Here is a 26806-nt window from a genome sequence, read left to right as displayed (position 1 = left end):
GGTACGGAAGCGAATCCTCGCGCCATGCCGGCCGGCTGCGTGATTCGGACGGTTAATTCATACCCGCCTACTTATATTATACTTGCATGTAGGAAATTTGAAGTGCAATTGATTTTCCTTTACATAATATACCGATCTGTCGTTGGTACCGTTTCCCATCTTTCTTCGTTTCTTAATCGCCGTTTATGCCGCGGGACACGAACGGGTGTGAATTCCACCGCAACCGTTGAACGCCTTTTTATCCACGCAAAAGGGAAAATTAATACCAAAGATTTTGATAAAACACAGGCATTCGACCATAATAAATATTTTCAAAAAAGAAAACGTTGAATATTGTTTCCAAATGACTTTCTTACATTCGTATTTACTTCGAGTCATCGGTGAAGCTGGATAAAGAAAATTTTTCACCTTGGGTTCCTGACCTTGATCATTCGACCCTGCGGAGGATATGATTGAAGAAGTCGTTGACCGGTACACGGATTGAAAAAGGAAGACGAACTAGAACCGGAATGAAACGAATGACAATGATACCGTGCATCGAATCGGCTGGGGGCGTGTGGACGTTTCGCCGTAATGCACATTGTGCCTTGCAGCACGGGGTGGTTCATGATTCTCAGGGTATGATATACGCGGTTGTTGGCGCTGGCAAAGTGTTTCTGCGAGGTACCTACGTCGATTCAACGTCCGTTGCGATGTTCATACGAGCGAAAACTCGCGGATCGGTACAGCGGATGCAGACGTTGAAAATGCAGCGCAGGGACGGCGAGACTTTTTGGGGGCCTATGGAAACCACCCCCGGTATCCATGCGCTATTCGTCGCGGCGGCGGCGGCGGCAGCGGCGGCGGGTGTTCAAAGACGAATGTATATTTTGGCCAAGTGCTTTATATAACGATAATTCAAGAGATAGCATTGCGCTGGGCGGAATGCCTCGGCCCTGAAGAGTAGGGGTTATAAAATATGTGTCTGGTATCTTATTCTTCACCCAGTTCCCGGCACCGCTCCTCCTCCCCCTCCCGGGCGGGGGTTGGTGGACCTCGCATCTCCAGTCGCGTGTACCTCGGCTCTCACCATTTCCCGTCTCCTTTTACCCCCTCAGCACTCTATATATGTGTATTTTTCCTCCGCTGACTACCGTCTCTTTGTTGTTATTATTGTTATCATCATTATTTTCACCACTATTATTATCATCCTCATAATCCCCGTGATACAGGGATGGCTCCGGGATGTGGCGGCTGTCACATTAGCGTCCCGGCTCCGGGCATCAGCGGCGTCGCTTCGCTGGTCGCAAACTTTTACCAGTCGCCAAACCGGCGGTTTCTACTATTCTCTATCTCCCACACTGCTTATACGTCCTAACGTACACATGTTACCTACGCACATATGTGTCCTTTTATATGTTTGCCCCGCTGCTGCAGTATCCGAGCCGAAGCTCGCCGGACAAATTTTCCTCCTCTGCGAATATGAATTATTATACGTGCGCACAGACTGCATGTGTAGTCATGTGCATACGAAGACATGTGCTGCGACATGCTTATGCGAATTTGAATATACGCTTGACGGTGAAAATCAATATGGCCGTAATTTTGAGAATCGATTAATGAGTGTAATATTGGACTCGTTATGAATTATTCTACATTTTTTTCATCGCTTGGTACCCGCGCCTTTTTTCACGAGAAAAATTCTATGACCACCTGGACATTATGCTGATTACAAGTTGGGAAAAAGTCGTTGAAGGCAAAAAGATATGTACTGTAGCTGTTTCTCTGGGTTATTTGAATGTCTGTCTTTCGAGCATTAGAGTGTAACTTGATTAACCCGCCATTGTAACATTCTCCAGATCTTTTAAAAACCCTGTGGCGTGAAATTTCAGTAGGATCATATTTCTCTTTTGTTAATTATCCATTAATCGGTATTACGTTTTTCTTGTTGCCTTTCCATGAAGAAAAAAAGCAAAAAAAAAAATGATCGAGTGGACTCCGGTAACTCGAAATGCAGACGAGCTGAATGAATTAGTACCTTTTTGGGCGATGAAGTGTCGCGGATAAAGAACGTTTTCAGTCTCTTAAATGGCGCGAGGATTTTCACAGTGAACGGGTGACGTATCTAAGCATACGCATCATCGTCGAATGGTTCGTATTCCCGCGTTAAAGATACGAGGATCTTGTAAATATATGCAAGGACACGTCCGAGCCGTCCGTTTTGTACTCTCCATAGCTATATCTACGTTTTACACGCTTGAGAGTTGAGCATGTCGTATATTGTGGGGTGAAGAACCAAGTCCATTTGATTTGGTATTTTTTTAAATATATTTCACGATTGTTTGAAAACAGGCATTAAAATTTTTATATTTCGTTGATTTTTCATTAAACGCATCATTTGAAATAATTTTTCACACGCGTTTCCTCAACATTTTGGATCTCGCGGTATTCTTAAACTGTACCAGAAAAAATGTCTCAGGTGTTAAGTGCGTTTAGAAATTTCCGAACATTAATCACTAATACCGAACTGAATTTGAAATGAATTTGGAAAAAAATTTATTCGTACGATTGGATCAAGAGTATAAGAAATGTATTTGTCATCACTTTCGGTGGAAAGAGAATTTTGAATTCCTTTACACTTTGTCACACGTGTGATACTGCGTGTAGTTCATTTAACAGCACGTTAAAGGTCTGTATACGATACGCATTATATACAGTCGTCGCCCAATTAGTCAAGACGAAAAAGAAAGGAAAGAATGCATGCTTGAAACAAGCTGACAGCCCTGATTAATTCATGTACGTTTCGCTGTAACAGAATCAACCAACACGAAAACTAGATTTAGGATACAAGTCCCTTAAAAATCCTTGCCAATCCTGATGAGATGTAAGAATCGATTCGAGGTTACCAATAAAACGAAATTTGTTTTCCCTCTTATTATCACGTAACGAAGTTGGAAATTTCAATCGCACCAAATGTTAGTAATTTAGAACGATTTCAAACCAGCGTCCAAAGTTAAACGCGGATGGCGATCAAGATCTTCAGATGAGGGGGTTCGGGGGCTCAGCCCCTTTCGGTCCACGCTTTGAGCATTCGTGACCCGGTGTTGCCCACCGAGGCCCATCGCGTGGCCCATCGAGGCCCATCGAGGGCGCAGTCCTGATAAATCCCGAGCAGAGCGTCCCGCAGACGCGAGCCGCATGTATTTTACATTCTCAATTTGGTAAGAGTAGATTTATCGGGCTTGCCTGCCTGCCTGCCTGCCTCCGTATCCTGCCGCACACTCCTCGCCGCCTCCTTCACCCCGTGTACCACGTACACGTATGTCGAGTTCTGAACGCGTGTGCGGGGCGTGTATCCATAGGCGGTAGCCGCGAGCAACGGGGGTGAGAAATTTGGTCGGGGGGTGGGGGGGGGGTGGAGGAGAGCCTCCGTCTATTCTCCATTTCAAGCCTAAGCGCGACCATTCGTCAGGATTTGGGCGCGTAGACTTGCTTTATTGCCTCGCTCTGGAAATTGCTATCCTACGACTCCATTCCGGCCTCTGCGCTCGCGTCTCCTCCCCCGCCCCCCGATCCCCTCTTTATCCCCCTCCCCCCGTGGCTAACTCTCTCTCCGTCTCTCTCTGCACACCGAGAGCTGGATATAGCCGGGCAATGCATTACAACCTTATACAGCGAGATCCGATCCGCTAACCGAGTTTAAACCAAATTCTACTCAGCTATATAACCGAAATCTAAACTTCGCTTATAGCTCGTAACTGGCTCAAGGCGTGATTCTGTAGTGCATCGAAAATGCGACGGTATTATGGAAATGCACGTTGGTTATGAGAGGCTGTCGGGATAGCGACTCATGGTTGCGATACGACTTTGGTACCTCATCTCGCAGGCACGATTTGTTTTATTCTTTTGACGAAATTCAACAGCCTTAATTGCGATATTTTTTTTATTCGTAGTCAAGCTCAAGCTTTGAAGGGTCGAAGTGTAACATATTATTCTCGAGAGTAAGCTAAGGAGGACATCTCTTGAGCTGGAGATAAGTGAATTCGAAGTTGAACGAGAAGGTATACCTATACGCGATTAGTTGGCGAATATCCCGGAGAGGGCCAGGATATCGGTTCCACAATCTTGCCTTCCCGCGCGTTTCAATTTACAGCCGATAAGATTTCGGATTCGTACGATATATTTCCGGATTAAAAGGCCATTCGAACGGTATAACGCGCAGGTGTAGGTTGATGTCCGTGTGTATATCTTACCGTCAAGCTTCTCGATCTATCCTTGTACCATTTTAATGCCTGAATCGAACGGATTTATGCGTGAATTAGAGATTAAGCGTGCAGAATCGAAAGAAGTAGCCTGTGGTTTCGGTTACCTTCGTTTCTAACATCGTCAGCGTAATTGAAAATTTCTCTTTGTCACGGATGTTGGAACCGATTCTTTTCTACCAGGCGAGAGCCAAATAGCACCTGCGCATCAGCCCACGGTGTGAAAATCAAAGATAAGATATATCGTTCGCCATTTGTGAGCCACCCTCTTTCTCTCTTTCTCTGTGTCTCTCTCATCCCTAACGAACAATACCACGCAGAGTTGAGTATTGGGGTTATACAAGGGTGGAAAGAATGGAGGCAGTGATTTAGCCAACAGAGGATCAAATGCTCCGCAGGATCCAAGTGGGTATCTAATTTTCGGAACACTCGGTATGGCAAGAGGTTCACAAGGAGGTTACAGGAGGCTGCTAGTAACCTATACCACCGACTGCTGGGCCCCTAAATCAGTCTCCGTGTCGTGATTCATGGAGGGCAACCTCTTCTCTCCCCCCCGCCACCACCCTCCTCTGTTACCCCTCACCCACCAACATCCTCAGCAACTCCTTCGACGACGGTGACCTCCCTTCGCGATCCTTTGCCGCCCTCCAAACACCCTTTCTTCTTTTGCTGCGCCACGTGGCTTGGCCACTTCTTGCTACAAAATTCGCGACTTCGCTTCGGTTAGGTGATCGTCCTCACTCGAACCGTTATGAGGGATGTTTAGCCAATTACTGTGAGGAAGAGACGATTCTCGATGTTTTTATGTACACCATCAATTTGTCTCAATGCTTTATCGCCAATCGTATAATTGTTTCGCAATCGATATCGAGTCATTGTGCTCAGGTGCTCAATCTTTGGGAGAACTGTTCCAGTTATTGATTAGTCAACCTCGCACATGGGGCTTTCCATGCTAACTTCATTCCTCAATGTACCTACCAGATTTTGTGCAGCTGTTGAAGAAACCATTGTTCTTCAGTAACCATCAATGATCGGTAGCTGACTTAGGATAGTACTTATACTAACGATCTAGTAGACCAACAATCAGTCATCGTCCTTGGCACAGGGAACAAAATTTCCCCATTCTTGTAACGAGAAATAATTAAATTGTCATGACCGTAAGTTCGTTCATTGAACGAAGGCTCGAATTCTCATTGAATTGGAAGATCCGCTCTCCTGCTCTCTGCGGGTTGAATTGTACGGAGAGATTAAGTAGGAGCAAGCCGACCTGGGGGTGCGAATCGGAGCGTCGATCACCGGGTTATTGGAACTCGTCTGTATGAACGTCTGCACAGGGAGTGCATAATGCAGATGTAAGCGAGTTTCCTATAGGCGTTATACGTTGGATTGCATGTACGGAGGTATTATACATATACATATTACATATATGTATATATAGATACGTATACGCCGGAGAATAACTCAGCCCTTTACAGAATTCCGGTAGAGATATCTGAAGGAGAAGCCCATTTTCAACCTCATTGAATAGACAGCCATGATTCTATGACCGCAGAGCGTGCCAACTCCATTGTAACGTCTCCGCCACTTTCCTCTAGCCCCTCTAGATAGTCGAGCCATGCTCCTTCGCCGAGCTCTCGTTCTTGTTCTCTTGTTTTTTTCTCTCCCTTTTTCTTTTTTCATTTTACTTACACCACCACCACCGCCTATCCACCCTCAACGAATTCGTATCACACGTGTACGTGTATCCTCCAGCTCCAGGTCCTCATCCGGTTGCTCCTCCGATCTCGGGTACTAAAACATGGTTAACTTTCTTTTTCTTCATTACGACCCTCAGCTTGTTCCATTGATGGTAAATTGCTCCAATTCCTCAGTTTGGACATCGATACTGCAATACTTGCGTGACAATTTTTCTCCTTGTCAGAATTTCGCACCCGCATGAATATACAATTTGTGGATTTAAGACTTTTCTAATAAGTCATTCGGATCTTTGTGCGTTTTAATCAATTTTAATAGCTACTAAAAGAAAAGAAACAAAAGTACTGCATGCTGAGTGTGCGATATAAAATTTATGGGTACATCGAGTATTTTGAACCATGGAACAGTTGTGTGAATGTCGAAAAGTGATGTTTTTTTTAATGCAAATTTAATTCGCGAAACATGACGAATTTTTTATTTCATCAAAACGGTGTTCCAGGTAATCCGCCGTACATTTATAGGGACACAGAATACCGTGAGTACCGGAAAAAAGTCGGGAAAAACAGTTGATTTTTCTGGTACTCTGGGATAATAATATAAATTTTTTTTTTTTACACAATTAGTGCATAATTCATATTTTTTTTAGGAACATTTGTTCCCATTCTGCTTCGTTGACATTGTATAATAATATCGGGTATCTAAAATGAAAAAAGACGAGTTTGATGGTAAAAGGACATGTAGTTTTTTCTTTTCACGGCATTCGCTATAAAAGTATTCAAAAGGCATATCTATATTATAATTAGCCTAAAAAATGAATAAAGGTAACGGATCTTACATTTGGTGAATACGCTCGTTCAGCACGAAAGTATATTTTTATTTGTCAGATTTATGAATGATATAAGGCCGTATCCGCTAAAAACCTTGAACATTTCATATTTTGTAAGCTACGAACAACATTCACGAAGACCGAAGTACGGTGTTATAAAAATAAATGAAAGGTTTGTCATTCCTTCGATATATTTCGCAAAGTAACAGAAATATGTAAAGTAATACCGGTAATATACGTCAAGGTGCCCGTGGAAAAAAATATTTTTCACCGTGAAATTTGGGAAAAACCCTGGATTTCTTTTTCCGGTTTTCGTATACACCCTGGTACGTGTATATGTATTTCTACCAGTTGTATAACTTTCTTGAATTCTTTCCATCAACTTTCCTTCACTTAATCCCGAATTAATTATCGCCGCAGCATCATCATCAGCGCTGTCCGAAATCGAGTGAATAACGCTGAAATAAATTGACAAAATTGGAAATCCGTTACTCACTCGTTACTCGCTACCTACACACACACATCCGGAGTCATTCGACTGCAGGTTGTACGTTATTTTTTCACCGATTAATTAACCCACCCTCTATACTCTCCATCGTTCATTCGTTCATTCGCTCGATTCTCTGGGTCAGTGGCGGCCATATTTTTAATTCAGAAGGCATACATACGTGCACCCATATTCACACGTGATTTTGCTTCTGTACGAACGCAACCAGCACGTATGCATGTGTATGTATACACGTGAAAGCAGCGAACCGCGGTGTGACACGGACATGGGAATCGGGGAATCGGTGATAATTAATGGACCACTGCAGGCCTCTTTCTCTCTTGTCCTGGGCAGACTCTCTCCCTCTCTCCCTCTCTCCCTCTCTCCTTCCATCTCGTTACATATCCCTCCTCCATACTCGAGCGGACTCAATTATTGTCGATGGCGCAAGGGCGAGTGCCTCGTCAAGTGTTGGAGTAATACGTGTGTATGCACGCGAATATGTACGCGTGGTAACAGGGGGGCGGCGGCGGCGGGGGCGAGGGTGGGACTGGATGAAACGGGGCAACGGGAGGAGGGAGAACCGAGCATGAGCAATGGCCGGCAGCGCTCCGTAATAATGTTGTCTTCGTCGGGGCCCCGCCGCGGATTTTGTTGCTCCTTTTATTCCGTTCGTTCGTTCGTTTTACACACACGCGCACCACTCGCACACAGACACGAACACAGAGAGAGGTGCGCACACTGCACTCACATATGCTCACATCGGTACGGTTTGTATTCCTCTTTTATTTGCCCGCGGCGCAAGAATGTAGCCTACAGTCCGCGCCAAGATTAAAACCCGCGGTTGCGCAACCCCGAACCAACTCCAGCATCCAGCACCGCCATCCATGATGCATTCGTCTCGAGTCGGGGTACCGCGTGTGTGTTTGTTGAACTGGGATCCGAGAAGTATGGGTATGAAGGGAGTAGTGGAGGGGGCTGCGGTATAATTTGGCCCCTTGATAGACGAACCTTAAATGCTTTCTATTCGAAAAATATATAATTTAGTTAGAAAAACAGTGAGAAAAACAAATATATTCGTATAATTTTTTTTCTCACTGTTGGATAATGAGCTGTATGTGGTATAACCGCAGACTGAATGAAAATCGTGTCGTTGTATAGAAAAATGATAGAACTCCTTGCAAGCTTGTCATTCTGTCGCCCTACTGTTCAGGGTTGGAATCGCGAGTATCGGGTGTAATGTGAGCGTACCAGTCATTGACCCTGTCCCATTTATTGACCTTCTTTGGTTGCATCTGTTTGATCCTTAGTTCCAATAAAACCAAAAAATAAATTTATAGTACCCAACCCTCTGGCAGTTGGTTTTATTCATCGAGAAATTCACAATTTATGCCGACAATTTATTATTTTGTAAAATAATTGGGTCAATTATTGGGTATAAACGGGTCAATAAACTGGGTACACTTACCTTAGTGCTCGATGATGAGAAATTCAAACTCACCTTCCTACGCGCGCGACTTTTTCACCGAGCACGACTCTCTTGTGTAGAGGATAATTTTAGCTCATATATGCGTTTAGTCGCGATGCAGAATTATGCGGTACGAGCTTCTGATAGCTTTCTGAACCATAAATCAGGCACTCTGTATGCAAAACCTGATGTGCGATGGTACGGGTGGTAGTGTTTTATCTTCGAGTTTTAGGTACACATGCAAGTGTATGTACAGGTATAAATATACCGAGTTGCGTGTGATTATGAGAAACGATGAGCAGATTATATTTCTGACCGCGTGAATGGAAGAGTGTGAGTGGTGTGATTTATTTCTACAAAATTTATCGATCTTCTCATAGGAACACAACCGCTGAACTGCTCACTCTGCAAGATGATTGTATCAAGCATATAGAGACGTTTAGTTGCGAACGGGTTTAACTACTTGGCGTCGCTAGGTATTACACGATGCTACCGCAGTGGTAATTGCATGTGACAGTAACTGTTCTTTAAAGTTTTCATTCACGAACCCGCGCCTGGCCATGGTAAGTAATTGAGTAAGTAAGCGAGTAGCGTGAAGTTTCTACTCCAGAGCTCGCGGTACAACGACGAGCCACCCGCGCTTATTTTTGGCGAAGTTACATCCCCCGCCTGTCGGTCCCCGCAAATGACGGCAAGATTCCGAATGAAAATGCCGTAACCATTGATCACGTGTCGGATAACGAGTGGAATTGGCTCTTGCAAATACATTAAGAACGCGCATTCGAGCGGCGGAAGGGGGGCGGCGTCGAAGGAAGAAGAGAAGAGCTGGGGGAGGGGGGGGGGGGCGGCCGGTACAGATTGCGGTGAGGAAAGACGGGAGGTGGGGTTGAAGGGGAGGCGTCGGTACTTGATATCGGAACTCGAGAGGCAAGCAAGCAACCTCGCCTGCAGATAAAATAGAAAAATCGTCACAGCTTGCAAGGGGGTATGGCAAAAAGTATAAATTTCTTTAATGGTGCTAATAATTTCATATCGCATAATTTACTTACTGCGAAACGCAACGCCAGTAGCTACCCAAGGCATTAACGAGGAGCCTAATATTTATGTGATACTCGCTCGGCCGTCCGCCGACCAGATAACACACCAACCAAACCCTCCTCTCCCCCCCCCCCCCCCCCCCCTCAACCACCCCCAACCTCCACTTCCTAACCACCTTACCGAGTCTTGTGGACGAGATAAAAAAAAAAAGAAATGAAAAAATGAAGAAAAAAAAAGACAAACTAAACCCCCTTGTCGCTAAAGATACCTATACACCGTGTACAACCACCCTCTGGATCTTCAACCCCTGGCAAGCTTACAGGAGAATAACGAAGAGAATGAGAAAACGACGATCGAATCGATGCTAATTCAGCTTTACATCCCTCGGGCAGTTGCAGGTTTTGTAATAGATTTGGGTAATTCGAATGCGAGGAAATAGACGTTGGCTGGAGGCTGTGAATTATTATTCGCTTTGCAAATAATTGGTATAACTTTTGCGGGTTTCGGTGCCGGGTATATATTAAGAGTCTTCTTCTGACGGACTCTCTCGCCTTCGAATCGTTTGAATACCGGCCAAGATCTAAATCTCTGTAGACGTATGCGCTTCTCTGGTTCTTTTCAAAAGTTAGGCGTGTATTGCCTTGGCATTCGTACGTAAGAAAGAATATTATTTGCCAAGTGCAATGCTGTATGGCCGGATTCATCTGTCTCTGTACTTATTTACGTTATACGTATACAAATATACGATCGGTCCAATGCATCGCGATGCCACGCGATGACCTAAAATTCAGTCAGCCGTGAATCTCCGTTTTATTGCTGGAAAAATTTTAACGATACGTTCGAGAAGTTCAGCGAAGCTATTCGAAGCTCCAATCGCAGATCGCAATTCGGATGATTATTCCCTCGAACTGCTCGAGTGTATAATTCTTAATTAAAATTTCAATTAGCAGTTGGAAATTTTTGGTTCCTTAATTGCGTAATCACGGTCGTTGAATCTCGACCAAAAAAGCTCTGTACGCTCCATCATTCACTCGCTGGTAGACAACGACGAGTGAGAATAAAGGGGTTGGACTCTGCTCGACGAGCATGTGTTTACAGCCTGGGATACACGTGGTGTGTAGAAATTTTGTCGCGCTGTATGGAACTGTGTATATACTATACCTACTATATCTATGCACGGTGCACTGCATTACCGCGGGGCGTAATGTTCCCGTGCGGAGGCCGCGCGTTAATATATTTTATTTAACACTGACACGTGTGCCGAAATTACCGAATAATTAATGAAACTAAACTATTAGCATAAATTTAATACCGTTCGGTCAATTATACGAATAATCACCACCGTATCACTAATAATTACCATCCAAAACCATTATTCCGCGTATTACACATCGCCCCGACTGTTGAATAAAAACAGATTACATACTCAACCGGTTCATCTTCGTTATCGTGGGAAGAAAATAGCCCCGATTTGTACCGCTGTTCAATATGTTCGAGAGCATTATTACAGGAAGATAGCTGAAAATCCAGAGGTAATTTTTCGACCTTAACCTGGGACCAGAAATGGTTAGGGAACACAATCCCTCTGCCTGTTATTGTCTACGTCGCATCAAAATACCCTAATCGATGTTAGCCTAAACGCATTCTCCGGCATCAGCTGAGTTTGCCATCGTTAGCTGTCGTCGCATGATTTATGCACATGCAGTTTCGCGACCGTGCGCGCGAACGGTTCCATCAATCAAAAGGTGGCCGCGAAGCGCGCGTGCGCGCGCGCTGATCATTCGAGCGATGGCGTTTGGTCGCGTACGCGTGATTACAAGCCGAGAGATGGACAGAGTCTCGGTACGTGCTCGGCGATCGATCTTCCGGTGGGACAAAACGCGGAGAAACCTGCACGTATCGTTGGCTTGGCGCCCTGCAGGCAGAGCGATTGCGCGCGATAATGAGTAGTCATCGCACACGCTGATCGTACTCGCGAGAATGCCTCCCCCTCCCCGCCCCATCCCACCCTTACGACACGATTCGTAGATCTTATATTGCGCGTTGTAATAACTCTCCTTGTACATCAGATGAGGTCGCGCAATACGAGCCTCGCATATGCGATTGGCCCGCGTCCTCGTCCTCGTCCTCGTCTTCGGCGATGCGCGGCCCCCTGGGCCAGCTACACGTGTGACTCGCCGGAGGAAGAAGGGGGAGGTGGGCACCCTGAGAGTATTCGACGCCGATGCATGGGAGTCAGGAAATCACGATCAACATTGCTATAACTGTCGACGCCAGGACACCGTCATCGAAGCGCTTCGAGAATAATTCAGCAGCGAATACGTGGCACGCAGACCCGCGACTAGGACGGCCATGCGTCTGCACACATGCTCGAGCATGCTAGACTTTGATGTATCGTTCGGCGTGCCTGAAATCCCTTCGGGAACACACCGGGAACCTAAACTCCCACCTCTTCTCCGTTGGGGATGCTTCCTGGGAGTTCTCTGTGAGACGGGTAAAACGGTATTCACGCCTCCGGGTTATTTTCCTCTGGGAATTTCAAACGGTCAAACGACAATGGACAATGGACGGAAGACAAATATTGTACGGAAATATGACTCTCCTTTTATTTTCATGTATTTTTTTTTTTTTTCTTTTCAAGGTTTATGTATTCGTATTACTTGTCTTATACAAGCCTCAAGTTCGTCTAGTTACAACGCTTCTATTATACACTTCGTTATTCTAACGTGATATTTATAGTCCGCATGCGTAATTTATGTTGAAGAGACAGACGTTGATGAATTACTGTTTTAGCCTCTGATCATGAATAATTTTGATGAGCACTTATCGTACGTTAATAGATTTGGAATTAAACGTGCAAGCTTTCACTGCAAAAGGATTATACTTTTGCAGTGCGGAGTATCCGCGTTGAAGAGATGGACTCGATGGATTTTACATCGAAGCGATATTGCATCTGATAATACATTCCGGATTTCTCTGCATCAATTTTCAATTCACGTATCTCAGACATTGCGAGTGGTGAAAAACTTCATCAAATTACGTACTCCGTAATCAATCATAGCTGCGTGTGTTAATGGGTGTAGATGTATAGTTAGAAGCGAAATTAAGCAACCGGAGAGTTAAGACAACAGATTACCGCAATTAAATTACACCATTACAGAGTGGAACATATTTCACGGTTGAAACCACGATGGTCCATTAATTGTCCGACGATTTCGTATACAAAAAAAAAAGAAACGTTGCAAATTCTGAGATTTAGGGCCTGGCTTCAAGGGCTGCATGAAACGATGAAACTTCGGTATGAAAATGAGATATTTCAAGATTTCGTGGGTGGATATCGATTACGATCTTCAAGTCGGTGCAACGTAATGTTATAAAATAATATATACAGTCGCGGAAAGAACGGCGTATAGGTGGGTACGTAGATTCGATATAGCCGGCGCTATGAGGACATAAGGAAGACATACAGCGGGATGTACACTGTATGGAAAACGAGGAAGAGGAAGATGAGGCTGCAGCAAGGAGTGCGAGGACGAGAGGATAGGAAAGGCAGTCGAGCGAACCACCCGCACTGGCGCCCTCGGCTCACCGGCTCCGTCGAGGCGCCGGCGTCACTTCCGTTTTTCCCCCCAGCTGTCCCCCACGAGTTGGAACTCCCGATGTGCCGTGGAACCCCCTCCGAAAACTCGGCAAAACCGGAGGAACCAGAGGAACGGGACACTTCCGAGCACGCGCCAGGATTGCGACTTGCATTCTATACGCGCGGGCTTCTCTCTCTTACCCCCCCCCCCCCCCCTCTCCACCGCCGAACTGACAAATAAATACGCGATGCACCGGCTAACCAAGTCCGGGGTTGTTGATCCGACTACAGCCACGACTCTTTCATACGTATACTGGAGAAATATTTTTCCTCGATTTTTTTTTTTTAATTACATTCTGGTGATCCGTATTAACCAAATCACCCGCTGCAGGATATTCAGTCTGCAAAGCAATAAGATGAAAAAGTTTCTAACGTAATCTTGACGTACGTAATTTTTGTTTGATTAATTTAGAAGAAATGATTTTTGCGGTTGATGAACACATTTTCTAGATTCAAGATTGGAAAAACTTGCGTTTCAAGTCTAAGTAAGTCTTTCTTCTTCTTCTCCTTATCATTGGACGGATATTTTCAGGGATCAATTTTATACGCTTTAGCCGAATACACGTGTCTTACGCTTGTTCCTGAAGGATAGCTGTTATTGAATCTTAGTTGAAATATGTATATTGATAATCGAAAGACTCCGAGGGTTGAATGTGTATGTCATCGATATCGCAGGGTGAGAGTGTGATTGCACAGCATGGGTACACACCCACAAAGAAAACGAGCTATAGCTGTGCGAGCGCGAACGAACGGGAAACAAACTTTTCCAATTATTTTGTCGCATTTTAATCTTGATTTATAATACAGCCTTTGGAAATTGCCAGGTTCGTATAGGTATAACACGGTAGCAGCTCCTTTGGACCTTTCCATGCCGGTGATGAAACGTTGGTAATTTATTCGTCCGCGCTGTAACACTCTTTGATGAGTTTTCACTGGAAACCTCCGAATCTTGTTTCCTGTCATCTGGCGCGAAATCATAAAGCCTCAAATGAGTTGGTCCGGCATTTGTACCCTGTCTCTTCTTCTTCCTCTCCTCCTCCTCTTTTTCTACGTTTTGCCGCTCCTCTTTTGGTCCGCGGAAACATGATTCGGGCCAACGAGTTTACGAACTGCCGGACTACGTATTTTACAGACTTTTCGTTCCGGACGCTTGGGTATTACTCAACCGGTCATCAACTCTCAGGCACATTATGACCCGGGGTCAAGTACGGCAGTACCAGCAGGCTAGAAGAAAGGGCGACACTTCTTTACCTAGGATGAAATTTGACACGTTATGAGCGGGTTTGTACTTTCATAGCAAACGGTGAGATACCATCGCGGTGATATTCGTACGTATGTATATACAGAGCTGGTTTCTAAGAAAATGGACACGGTTTTGTTACCGAGACAATTCGCGGGCTGGAATGTCCATAAGTTTCTTATTTCGTCTTTCTCATACCGAGTAAGTTTTACGGAGTTATACCCACAGCTTGAAATAAATACAAATCGAACGGTGCGATAAGGCGCGTGTTGTGATTACCGATGTCTCCCGATCGGCAGCGGCACCAATAGAAGACGACTTCGTTCCTTATGACAAACGTTCGGGCTTGCCGGGGCCGGCAAAGGATGGAGCAACGATGATCAGCAAGGCGTGTCGGGGCGAGGCGAGGTGCTGCAGAAACGAAGTGTGGCTCCTAACCGCGGCGCACGAGAGGTGCTGGCATGCGTTGCATGCGAAATGAGCTTGTAGGATAAATAACTACGCCGGCAGCAATAAGCTTGGGTGAAATTATGAATCCTGTCATCCCTCCACACCGTCGGCTCGACCTCGCGGGCCTCTCGCCATTCCCCAGCCCCTCTCAATTATTATTCTCGCGCCACTCGCTCTCTGTGCCTGCGTGTGTGTGTGTGTGTGTGTGTGCATGTGTAATCCGAGAACCCGCAGTAGTCGCGGATCGTCTAAAGGGGTGAGCTTTCAACGGCAAAACTAGCGAATGAATTGAAAATAATGGAATGAAAAAGCTTCGCGCGAAAGTTATCGAGAAGAAAAAAACGGTGCGATTATTAGCAATAGTTATTTTTAGTAATTTCATTAAACGTTATTTTAAATACAACCAAAATTTATATCATACTTATGCGGTTATGGATATGAAATAAACAGTTTAAGGTCGACATGTTTTTCCTCGTTGAAAAACCTCGCGGTAGAAATAGAAAAGAAATGAGGAAAGAATTGGTGAACGAGAAGTGGGAGGTGGTTGGCCAAGTTCATGAATCGAGGTTTTCGCGTCGAGAATGTGGGTAATACGTGGAGTGGTAGGTATACGTAAACGTAAACAGAGAACATTTCGGGACATTCCGTTCCGCGCGGGGCTAGCAGACGCTTGGAGGGATATTTATTGTAACGAGGACTTATGGCGACAGATTTAGGAATTAGGGTATCGCGCCGGTCCCGGCAAGGGTTTCCATGGAACCCATGCACGGGCACGGACAGGGGCCGCCCAGCCACCCACGCACACACACGTTGTGTACGGTGCACGGTTGCCCGTATACAAGTGTGGGGGTGGCCCCTTGCCTCCCCCCCCCCCCTTGAAACCCGGTATATGGACCCACGTGATACCGCAATAATCCACCAGGATTATCCTTCGTGTTCTGCACGCCTGCGAGGGGCTTCCGGACCGAACTGTGTGAATACCGCTACATATAGCGAAGGGTCTTACATGCTATAGGCGACGATATATTATGGACGATATATGGTATACACATGGGCACTGTAACACGGACAAGCCATCGAATAGGCCCAAGTAATACGCCTCGATATTGACGCTGAAAATCTAAGTCCTTGGATGCGTAAGGTATACGTTTCGGTTTTACTGTAGGTATGTAATCAAAATCGTGTAGTATTGCGATATTCGTCGAAATTGCGAACACCAATTCTTAATGTTATTGTAGGAATTTATCGATTGGTCTGACTACAAGCTTTGAGAATTGAGTGTAAATTCCTCGATACGAGGAATGATACAACCATTTATGACGGACATGTTTGCTAAGGGATGATCAATATATGAAATCGTGTCAAATCTCTCTTTGACACCTGCGCGGGTGACGTAAACAAATCGTCAATAAAAAAACGGCCCACCCTCAGAGCCGATCCGTATAATCGCACGGCGTGGGAAAAAATATATGATACGTACAGGTGTAGGGTGTTTTTTTAAACACCTGTGAATGTGTGTGGCATTACATATATGCACGCCCAGAGCTGGGGCAAACTACGCAACCTCCCCCTGGTCCGCCCGGTGCGATAATTAATTTCTTTCACTCCCCCCTTCCGGTATTCACGGATCCGTCGTAAAACGCAAAACCTCGTAATTATTACGTCTCATTTGGAGGTGCGATAGATAAAAATCCGCCCTGGGACGAAATGATCCGCCTATAAATCCTGTGATTAATGTCCGCGCGCGCATACCTACCTGCAGACCTCTCTCGGCAGGCAGCAGGGCATGACACTCACAAACGGAAATTTGAACGCAGAGTGAGAGATGTGCGCGTATTCTCGTTCAGGATACAAGTTCGCACGTGGCACGGTAGGTCCGGCGAAATACGGGGGAGGGAAAACTCCCTTTTCGCGTAGGTAATGCACGCACAATGCCGGCTGATGCCTCGAGTGGGAGTGAGAAAGATAGAAAGAGCGAGAGGGAAAGTGAGTGAGTGAGTGAGTGAGTGAGTGAGTGAGTGAGTGAGTGAGAGTGGTATCCGAGGGGTGGGAAAGTCGAGGGTGGAAACGGGGCGGGAAAACAGAGGCGGGAGGCAGGGGGTATGCGCTGCGGATTTATTCCCGCCAACACATTCATCACGGCGGATTTAGCTGAACCCGTAACGCATGGCCGAGGATATATGTCTGTGCTGCCAGTCCCACCCCCGAGCCCCGCCGCCCCCACCTCAAACCACCTTCCGCCCTCCCTCGAGTGCCGCTTTTTGCGAAATAAAAAATAACAAATAATGAATGAATGGAAAAAAACAGAAAAAAACAGAACCTCACCGTGACTGACTCTTCCCGTTGTAACTCTTCCTCCAGGGATGCATGCATGAAACCGCGCATTACGAATCGGCATGTCCGATACGGTTCTGATACGCTTCGCGGATACGCATCATTGTTATTATTCCCATAGCTTCGTTGCGGAGGAAGATTTTATTATGGTGACGACGATGACGACGACGACGACGAAGAAGATCACGACAAGTCGCACGATGGTCCAAATTTTTCGGAGCTGAAAATTTATGCTTGAGTAATTTTTGCTCCGAACGAAACTGTTTGAAAAGAGAAAGTGCAGCTTTTACTGTTTTACTTGCGCAGCATTTATTCGTGCAATCGTACGGGTGTGTGCATTTTTACGCGTGTACTCACATACGTATGCATGTATGTACGTACATATGTATATGTAACGCGCGACCAACGTTGCGAGTACTTATACAGAGGGGGTTATGTCAAGGTCGTAATTTGGTGCAGAGTGTGATAAATATTTATTTAGTTTAAACGAGGAAAATGGTAAAGAGAGCGCCACGTATATACGTAAACGCTGCACGGTTGTTATACCCGAGAACACTAAATTCAACACTCGAGCTAAACTCTCCGGCAAACCGGGCATTAATGAGGAAACGTTATTTCCGATCCCTCTGCGTATCCTTTGACGAAATGAACACATTTCATCAATACTTATATATAATGGTATGTCTCGAACGATGGCGGAAAGTACAGGTAGGGGAAAAATGCTAGCAGGTATCTGGGTAGGGGAATATAATAGTGGGGTTGATCGGGCAGGGGGGCTGATAAATCAATTGATTGAGTTGATAAAAAAAATAATTCCCAAAACCACGCCAAGAAGATGTATAATAAATGTAAAATACGGAAGCTGTGGGACAGCGGCGTCGAAAGCCGGGTGCAGTTCATACGTGCGACGGATACGGCAGCTAGCCGTTTCTGAAAACGGCCGCGATAAGAACGCTATTGGAATGTCGATAGCGCCGGATGGTTCTTTGGATTTGAATTCTCGAGAGGCAAGCCGCGCCGCGGGTGGGTGTGGCCTACCCCCCTCCCCTGGGGATGGGGGCGAAGGTACGAAGGTGCCGAGGGGATGGGGATAACAAGCGGAGTGAAGTACCTTTCGCGGATAAAATGTAGATGAATGAGCCATAGATTATTTCCATCCCCGCACGTACAATGCCATATCTTTCTAAGGGCACCGTGTGTGTGTATGTGTGTGAGTGTGCGCGCAACGCCATGGGATGAGGGGTCGACTGGGGTGTGGGACGAGGATGAGGGACTATGGGGGGGAAGGGGGGGGGGGGCTCTGTCAACGCTCCGCGCCATGACGCATGGCGATCAGCTGCTGATAACGTTCAACGATTTATTAAAGAGTCATGTGCCACCATACTTCTCTTCTTAAATCACCTACTCGAGCAAGCAGCAATGACAGTTGACCACGGCGATAATTCAGCCCCCCCCCTGCATCTCATACTCTCGGAATATACTCATTTTAATCTGTAGATACACACGGGGTCTGAGACTTTGAAGTCGTCATAAAAAAAAGCATAGGAATTCACACCTTGACCCCGACTTTGCCGATGGATTAGACACGCTTGGGTGATTCGGTATCACTTGACCTCAAACACGTTTAACGTTTCGTCAGCTCCTTAATCAACGATTCGGATTATTGAGTCATATCTTCACAGCGATCTTGGACAGTTGTATACTGATTTTCGAATAGCACTTGCGGAATCCATTCTGGCCTTCGTTTATGCATTCGTATTGCTTATTGTTAGTGCCTGAGTGCTTGAATATTTTTTTCACAATCATCCACTCACTTACTCATCCATTAAAAACTTCCTGTATTACTTAGCAACGTTTCAGTTGCCTGTTATAAACCATATTGCCTACCATAATGAACAAAAACTACATCCCCATGATTAAATACTCAGAATTATTAACTCTCATTGCCAGTTATGCTGTATGAAATATTGCAATCTTGAATTATCGACGTGTTACAACTAAACAATTTGAAATCTGACTGACATGCAGAACGAGATCAGAACGTAATCGTAATTTGATATATTGGAATTACTTTGTGACACCGTCGCCGTGTACAGCCGAAGAATAGCGCGAAGTCTGTAAGATTGGGCGCCATTTCGAAAACGGGTTGCGAAGCAGATTAGCGAAGGCTAAAGCTCGTCCAGCCTTTCACAGCCACAATACGTCTCTATGCGAATTCCAGCTCCACTACGTAGTCGCACTTCGCTCGTGTTCACAAATATCAGGCACAAATCCGTAATAAAATATGTCGCGTAGGTAAAACTCTGTCACTGCCGTACACCATGGATCTATTGGCATGCTCACGCTACACTGTAAGAGAAAATTTTTCACAGCAAAGTATGGCTGCTGCCCATGCCATCCTAGCCTAGCCAGTCGAACCTGACGGTGCAGCTACCATTCAATGGCAGCTGCACTTCTCCCCTTCGTTTTTCTCTCCACTCCCATACCAGACCATCGGGGTGCATCCCATGTTCCGTGCCGTAGCCACGCTGTGCGGAGGGGTTGGCACCCATGGCCAACATGGCCTACCGCGGTCACAGCTAAGCGCTAGAGAACATCCGTCTGATCTGATGAACAGACGAAGAAAAGTCACGCTCGTCTGCGCTAGGAAGACAGTGATAGTGTGTCAAAAATTGACTGTGACCCGCGCGTCGAGTACTTCAACGATGTTGGCTTGTGATTCACGATCCGAGCTTACCAACAGCGAAAGTAAGATTTCAGCCGTGTTTGTTTTCTCGCAATATTATCGTTGGGGGGGGACATGAATAGTTGGGTTATTTCTTTCGTACTTCCTCGATCTATTTGTATTTCCCAACAAACCTATAACAACTTTGCTGGACAGTTAGAAAAGAGTGCAGGTTTTGTCAAGAGGAAAGACAGAGGAAGAGTTTGAGCTGGTGGAAGTGGGTGGAGGGTGGAGGGTGGAGGTTGGAGATGGGGATGTGGGGAGATTTTCGCTGGAAGGACGACGCGTACATCCAAAAGAATAATATAAGAAGAAAAACTCGACCCAAATCCGAGGGATACGAAAAGTTGGCTCGTCGATCAGATGGCGGAAGGAAGCGAGGAAGGAAGGAGCGAGCGAGGAGACTGCAGGAGGACACGCGCGCTCGCCTCTTCTCTCCCTGATGCCGACGTTGCGCTGCCACTGCCGTGTATATCTTTCGCACGATTCCATCCAGCTACCGTGTATGCCTTCGCATATATATCCGCCCCGTCGTGCTTACTTTGCGCTAGATGTTTAATACCCCCCGTGAAGACGGGGTGCCCGGATCTCCATATATTCTGAAATTATCTTCCAGCTCCGGGGTGTCGCTGGATTTTTATTTACAGCCTGAAATCGCGTGCAGCTTTCAAGTTATCGCAGTCCACAGTGCAAACTATTGTGATGCCTCTCAGTAGCGCCTTCAGATCATACGATCGATGAAATTTATAGCATACATTTTTTTGACGAATTTTTGAGTAGCACTACTTTTTACTCGGAAACTGAGATCTATAACAGGTTTGATCATAAAACGATCTCACTTGAAGGTACTGGAAATTTGTTTTTTGGTGTGGTCGGTTTTATGGTAGTTCAGAGTCTGTCTTCTTCAGATCAAAATAGCTACCTTATACGCAGTAGCCGAGGCGCGTTTAATCAGCCATTATTGGCAGATGATTGGTCATCTGAAATATCGTTAATTGAACCTAAGCCTCAATTCACACGACCATCGATCACTTCTTTCGATGGCTGTAGATAATTATCTGGGACAAATACAAAAAAATAAGAGAGAGAGAGAGAGAGAGAGAGAGAGAGAGAGAGAGAGGAAGTAAACGTAAGACGAAACTGAACTTGATCATTAATATTTTGTAATTTGAATTGTATACATGATAATTGGTGTCGGTGCTCTGAGGCGGCGGTGCTTTTCCCGACGGAAAGTCCGGGTGGTGCGTAGATCATTTCCTCGGAATGGTGTTCCACGAAGAGAGTTTGACCCCGGGCGGTAACCGGGCGTGGACCAAGCCCGAGGGTGGGTGAGGGGGGGGGGGGGGCGGGGGGAGGGGAAGCATATCTCTGCGAAGGCATCACCATTTTCCAACTTGTCTCGAATCCCAGTGACGTAAGTAACAACATATATAAAAGTAAGTGACTCGCTCGCGGGCGGTGATGCACAGTCCTTCGCTATCTGCCGAGTCTATCGGGCAGTAAACAGCAAGCGGCAGATAAGACCGGAGATATATTATGGACGCTGCTGGTTCCATCGTACCTCCGCACTCCCTCTCTATAGCTGCGACACACCACGGTTATGCGAGAGCCGCTGAAGAAGCCTGCAGAGTTCTATACGGACACGTATAAGTATACTAGCCACCATCCTGCTCTATATTTCGCTGCTTCCACCGTCCCGCCGCCGTTCCTTTTTTTTATCCTTCTTCTTCTTTCCACTCATCCCTCGCCTCGTATCCAGTTTGCCTGTAAAAACGCCACCGGCGTCTGAATAGTCGCGCAAAGGACGGAAGTCGGTTTGCAAGCCAAGCATGGGGCGGCGGCGCCAAGCTCCGTCGATCTCCCTCCCTCGAATTTCCTCCCTATTTTCGCCGTTCGTCGTTCCTACCAGTCGTCCTCGACGACGACGACGACGAACTTCTGCGTGTACGTGTGTATACCCATCCCCTATCGTTCCCATCCCCGCCCCCGTTCACCACCCCTGGATCCTCGAATCTCCACGAGTCCACGAATCCGCGATGCTGCGATAGATCACGCCTGCGGGGCTCCCCGCGTATTACCGTATTTCTGTATTCCGTTATTCGCTCAGCGTGCATGTCTTCTCTACTGTCCTTTAGTCGGAGAAAATGGATACGCGAACCGCGTGAAAACTCATCTCGATACAACCTGGCACCCTGCGACCCTCCAGCTGCGACCACCAGCCGTTGGACCAGCGCTTTGGATTGGCACACTCGATACGTGGATTCGCTATCTGCGGAACCGCGTTTTATTAATTGAAACAGAGATATCCGTGACTTTGCAAAAGGTGCTGCCGATCAACCGAAACGTTCGTTCTCGTGAACCTAAACGTCTTCAGCTTGATCGAAGGTGGAAAGTTTGAAACTTTCGGTTACAATTTTGCCCAATTTTGACAAAGTGGATGTGGTATTACAGCCAAGTCACCATATCAAACCCGTATGGCCGGTATTCAAGTGTTCGGTAGGACGCGAGTCGCGCATGGCTACGCATACAATGCGAACGCGAGTGCCTTATTTTCAACAATAGTGATTACATTAAGTCCACCTCTGCTTGGATTAAATTATACACTCCGAGGTTAATGGCGCCCGAGGGCAACGCGCAAATATCGTTTGCCGAGATGGATGCGTGACACTAGGCACGTTTGATTTTCAATACGCAAAGGTATTTTTATGGGCCAACGTTAACCACGCGTATTGCATATTTACTCACCACTTACCTAACCTAACTCACTCGCTCCACACTGATCCTAGGCCCACCCGCCAACCAGAACTTGGCAGAATGCCTCCCCGAAGCTCGTATCATACTCTAACGCGCGCGGTGCTTATGTCTCTTCTTCACCTCCGTCCCTAGTTTCTCCGTAACAACCTACGTTTTAATTGCCAAGTCCCGAGCAGCTCGCACCGGGTGATATTGCCACTTGTGGATTAATATTTTACCCTGAAATTCTACCTCTTCATAAATCAGACCGCGGGCTAGCGAGCGAGTGATCTCTTGATCTTGATGACCGACCGTCACTCGCACGAATTGTCCAACTGCCCGAGTGCCCGACTCCAACCAGGACTACGTATACGGATATCTAAATGTCCATCATCGACGGTGACCGTCGTACATGCTGAGAAAAAAAGTAACGCTACACTGTCCTCGGTCTCTGTCACTCGGAATTTACATTCGCCGGCAAACACGTGCTGGGTATTTTCAAATTCACTCATTGTCAATTCTACGTCATTCCTGAAAGACAACTCGGTTCAATCACTTGAGCCACTCGATCAGGCTACAATTACTCTTCGGAGGATTTCAAGTGTACGTTTCTCGAATCGCTGTAAAAAAAAAGTCCAACCAATCACAGCATTTCGCATTCATCTCAATGTTTCCATATAGTTGGAAAACAACGGTATTGTACGGTTCGAGCAAAGAGAAACCGCATGAGCAAATTTCGAGAATTTTTCACCATTTCACGGTTGGTGGCAAAGGGTTACTTTCGGAGGCACGATTTGCTCGAGCTTTATTTTCTATGGCCGAGTGCGAAGAGTCGGGTTAGACGGTACGCCACCCTCCCGCCTGATCTACATAACCATCATGGTTTCCCTTATGTACAGTACGCGTATCTCGCCACCCTCCCCGCGGAGTAACTCGGTACATACAGATAGTCGGGCCCATCAGCCAACCACAAAAACGATTACAAATTAACTCGACGCTTCTTCGCGCGTATATTATTAACCGCAAGGGGCACACGAACCCTTCGGGGGTCCGTGCAATTACAAAGCCTTTTGTTTCGCGGTTGAAAATCTTCACCGACCCGTCTGCCGCGTTCCCCCCAATCCCGAATTTTCCACACCCTTTAAGGTGTCGAGTTTCGTTGGAATAATTACAACCAAGAACCGAAGCTGGAGTCGCAGTGCAGCTCTGAAAATCGGGCGTGACACGCGATGAGTCATATTATTCATCACGGAGTTGATCTGCGCAAACCGATGCGAAACACGCAAAAACTCAGAAGGTCACGTTCTATTTTCTGTTCCACTTTTTTTTTCTTTCTCTAGAGAATATTTTGACGCTATTGCCGACGGCGAGACGCTGAAGGTCGTGTGATAGGTGCTCCGGATTAACGAGGTCATGGGTTGGTTCCACTCGCTGAGAAGATTAAGGAACCCTGGACAGCGGCTACTCTTGGCCTTGTATAGGGACAACGAGGTACCGTTTTTTGCGTCAGATGAAAGAAGACAAAGAAGACGGCTCTCCGCGTGACGGATCCAACTGCCGCCGCCGTTTCCTTAGTTTCCGCAAACAGTCGGCCGCGCTTACCGTTAGGTCGGCAATTGTCACTAAATGCGAGGAACGGTATGTGCTCTATTTTTGGAAAAACGACGATCACCCAAGGTTTTTACCTCTCAGGACCCTGCCGGCACCGCGTCTAATCCTAAAACTGTCAGGTACCCAACGCCGGTGCGAATTTAGTGCCCCCCTTCGAGGTCGACTCGTTGCGACCTTGCCCTTGAACCGAGACTCTGCGATTTCCTATAAATACTAATTGGAACTATGGGAATCGCAGAAGAAACTCAGGTAGATGTTCTTGAGTGACATTTTACGGAGTTGCGATACGATGTATTTCTGCAATTCGCATAAACACGGTTTCACAACGTTGGAATCAGTTGTTCAACTTGCGATCGTTGAAACTCTCTCGCAAATTTAAAATGAATTTTGATATTATGCAATACGAATTTACGTGACGGTGACGATGAATCAAGTTTGGCAAGAATTCCAATTCCGGGTACAAGAAAACGGACCGAAGTTAGCCAGTGTACCTTCTAGAGCGAAAGGAGGGCCGAAGGATCTGGATTAGCGATTTACAGACCTACATTAGAGTTTAATTTTATGAGAATTAGTGTTCCGAGATGCGGCTGAAGGTTGGAGCGGCCAATATCGTGTCTAATAATGCTAATAATTTGCGGCATGGGGGTTAGGGTGATATGGGGGGGGGACTTCCTGGACGGTTGCCCGCAAACGTCGGCAAAACGAGATGAGAATAAGCGAAATAGACGGATAAGACAAGGAGGGCGACGTGCCGTGCGACGAGAGAGAGAAGGTGCCGCCGGTGCCAGTGCCGGTGCTCGTGCTGCCCGGGATCTCGGGACCAAGAAATAAAGGGACGGCCAATTAGAGGGCGAGAAAGATTTATCTGCAGACGACGGGTGCGCCGGTGGCAAGGGGTAGCTTTTCCACCGGAGAACTCGCCTGTATTATCTGCCGCCCGCCCGGCGGACGACCCGGACAACCCGGCCGACTGGGGCCCCTGTTCCTGGACAAGTTCAGCTGCCAATACCCGCTGGTTCAGCCGACTGAGCATCCCGCGGCATTAATTTACCGATGTAGGTACGGCTGCCCTGCGTTGCATCGAGTTGAATTAACTCACTTGCCTGCTTCGTATGTCGTTATACGCGATAAAGGTGGTTTTAATGAAATGAAAATGCATGCCAGAGAAATTGACGGAGACCAAGAACGTGATGCACCTGTATCGGTACCGTGTCCACGCGTGTTGGAGGAAGGGAAAATCAGAAGTGATATTTGAAAAACGGTCGCTGAAGCAACGTTGCGGGGAATTTAAGAGGCAGAATAATTAAGGACGCGCTTATTCTATGTATATCAGATATTTAATTGCTTTTTTCTCGCAAACTGAGAGGAGCTCGTAAATTTTTGCAATTACGGGAACGTGGCTCTGCGGGAAAAGTGGGCGGTTGACGCGCTATGTATATTCTCGAAGTATTTATATACGTATAATACATACAGTGGATATATGCGTTATAGGCTGGTGGAAGCTTTCGCTTGAAAACGCGAAGCCGAGAAGCGCGGGTGTGCTAGTAATAGTAGTTGTATTTAAGTAGCTACAGGTTACGTATTATATGCATAAGCATCTCGACCGGCGAGAAGTTAAATTATTTTAATAAGAACGCTTGACACCTTAAGTGCCCGGATAAGCAGATCAAAGTGTAACTCAGGTGCTGTTTCTCTCCCCTTATAAATATTTACACACGCCAAACATAGAGTTGCACTTGTAGAAGAGATGCGAGAGAGCCGGCAAAAGTAGATAACGTTGGTATACATGCGCACGCGTGTATTCGATGTTGACAAAAAATTACACCGACGACAGGATCACAGATACAGGATTACGGGTAATTTTTGCCAAGATTTTCTCATCCTTTTTACTTTCCAACTTTTATACACAGGTTCTAATAAAAGCTTCTCAAATGCTCGACTGTTATTACAATGTCAGTGGTATCGTTGCCATCGACTCTGAACAGTATCACTTTTGTGTAAACGTTTTTATTCGAGGCTGTTCTACTTTCGTGCAGAATTAAACTGAAATTAGTTCTGCTCATTTCGAAACGACCGACAGGAACCGGTGTCCGGATTCCGCTGCGCTTGGCGAGCAAATACGTGCATCTGCGAATTATACATGATTTCGGTGGACTAGCAGTTTCTCTCGTGTACCGGACCAGCCATCCAGCAGGCTAGCTGGATGGTTACATCGAGGGGTGGGCCAACCCCGGTTCGTTCGTTTCCGTGTTGTTACATAATACAGGATGCGGCTCGGTTACGCGGGATGAGGAATGAGGGATGAGGGATGAGGGACG

General features: G+C 46.3%; 1 protein-coding gene across 1 annotated transcript in view; it reads right to left on the bottom strand.

Moving 5' to 3' along the window:
- Positions 1–7152: 7152 nt before the first annotated feature.
- Positions 7153–26806, bottom strand: part of LOC124307589 (homeotic protein ultrabithorax-like) — a 119012-nt gene continuing 99358 nt past the window's right edge. Inside the window, exons 4-5 of the mRNA XM_046769639.1 lie at positions 17411–17639; positions 7153–7220 (exon numbers count right to left, since the gene is read on the bottom strand). The gene's annotated coding sequence lies outside the window, so the exon portion shown is untranslated. The remainder of the gene's footprint in view (positions 7221–17410; positions 17640–26806) is intronic.

The sequence above is a fragment of the Neodiprion virginianus genome, chromosome 1, assembly GCF_021901495.1.
Source record: "Neodiprion virginianus isolate iyNeoVirg1 chromosome 1, iyNeoVirg1.1, whole genome shotgun sequence".
In the NCBI taxonomy this organism is placed as follows: domain Eukaryota; kingdom Metazoa; phylum Arthropoda; class Insecta; order Hymenoptera; family Diprionidae; genus Neodiprion; species Neodiprion virginianus.
This window is presented reverse-complemented; position numbering and strand designations above follow the sequence as displayed.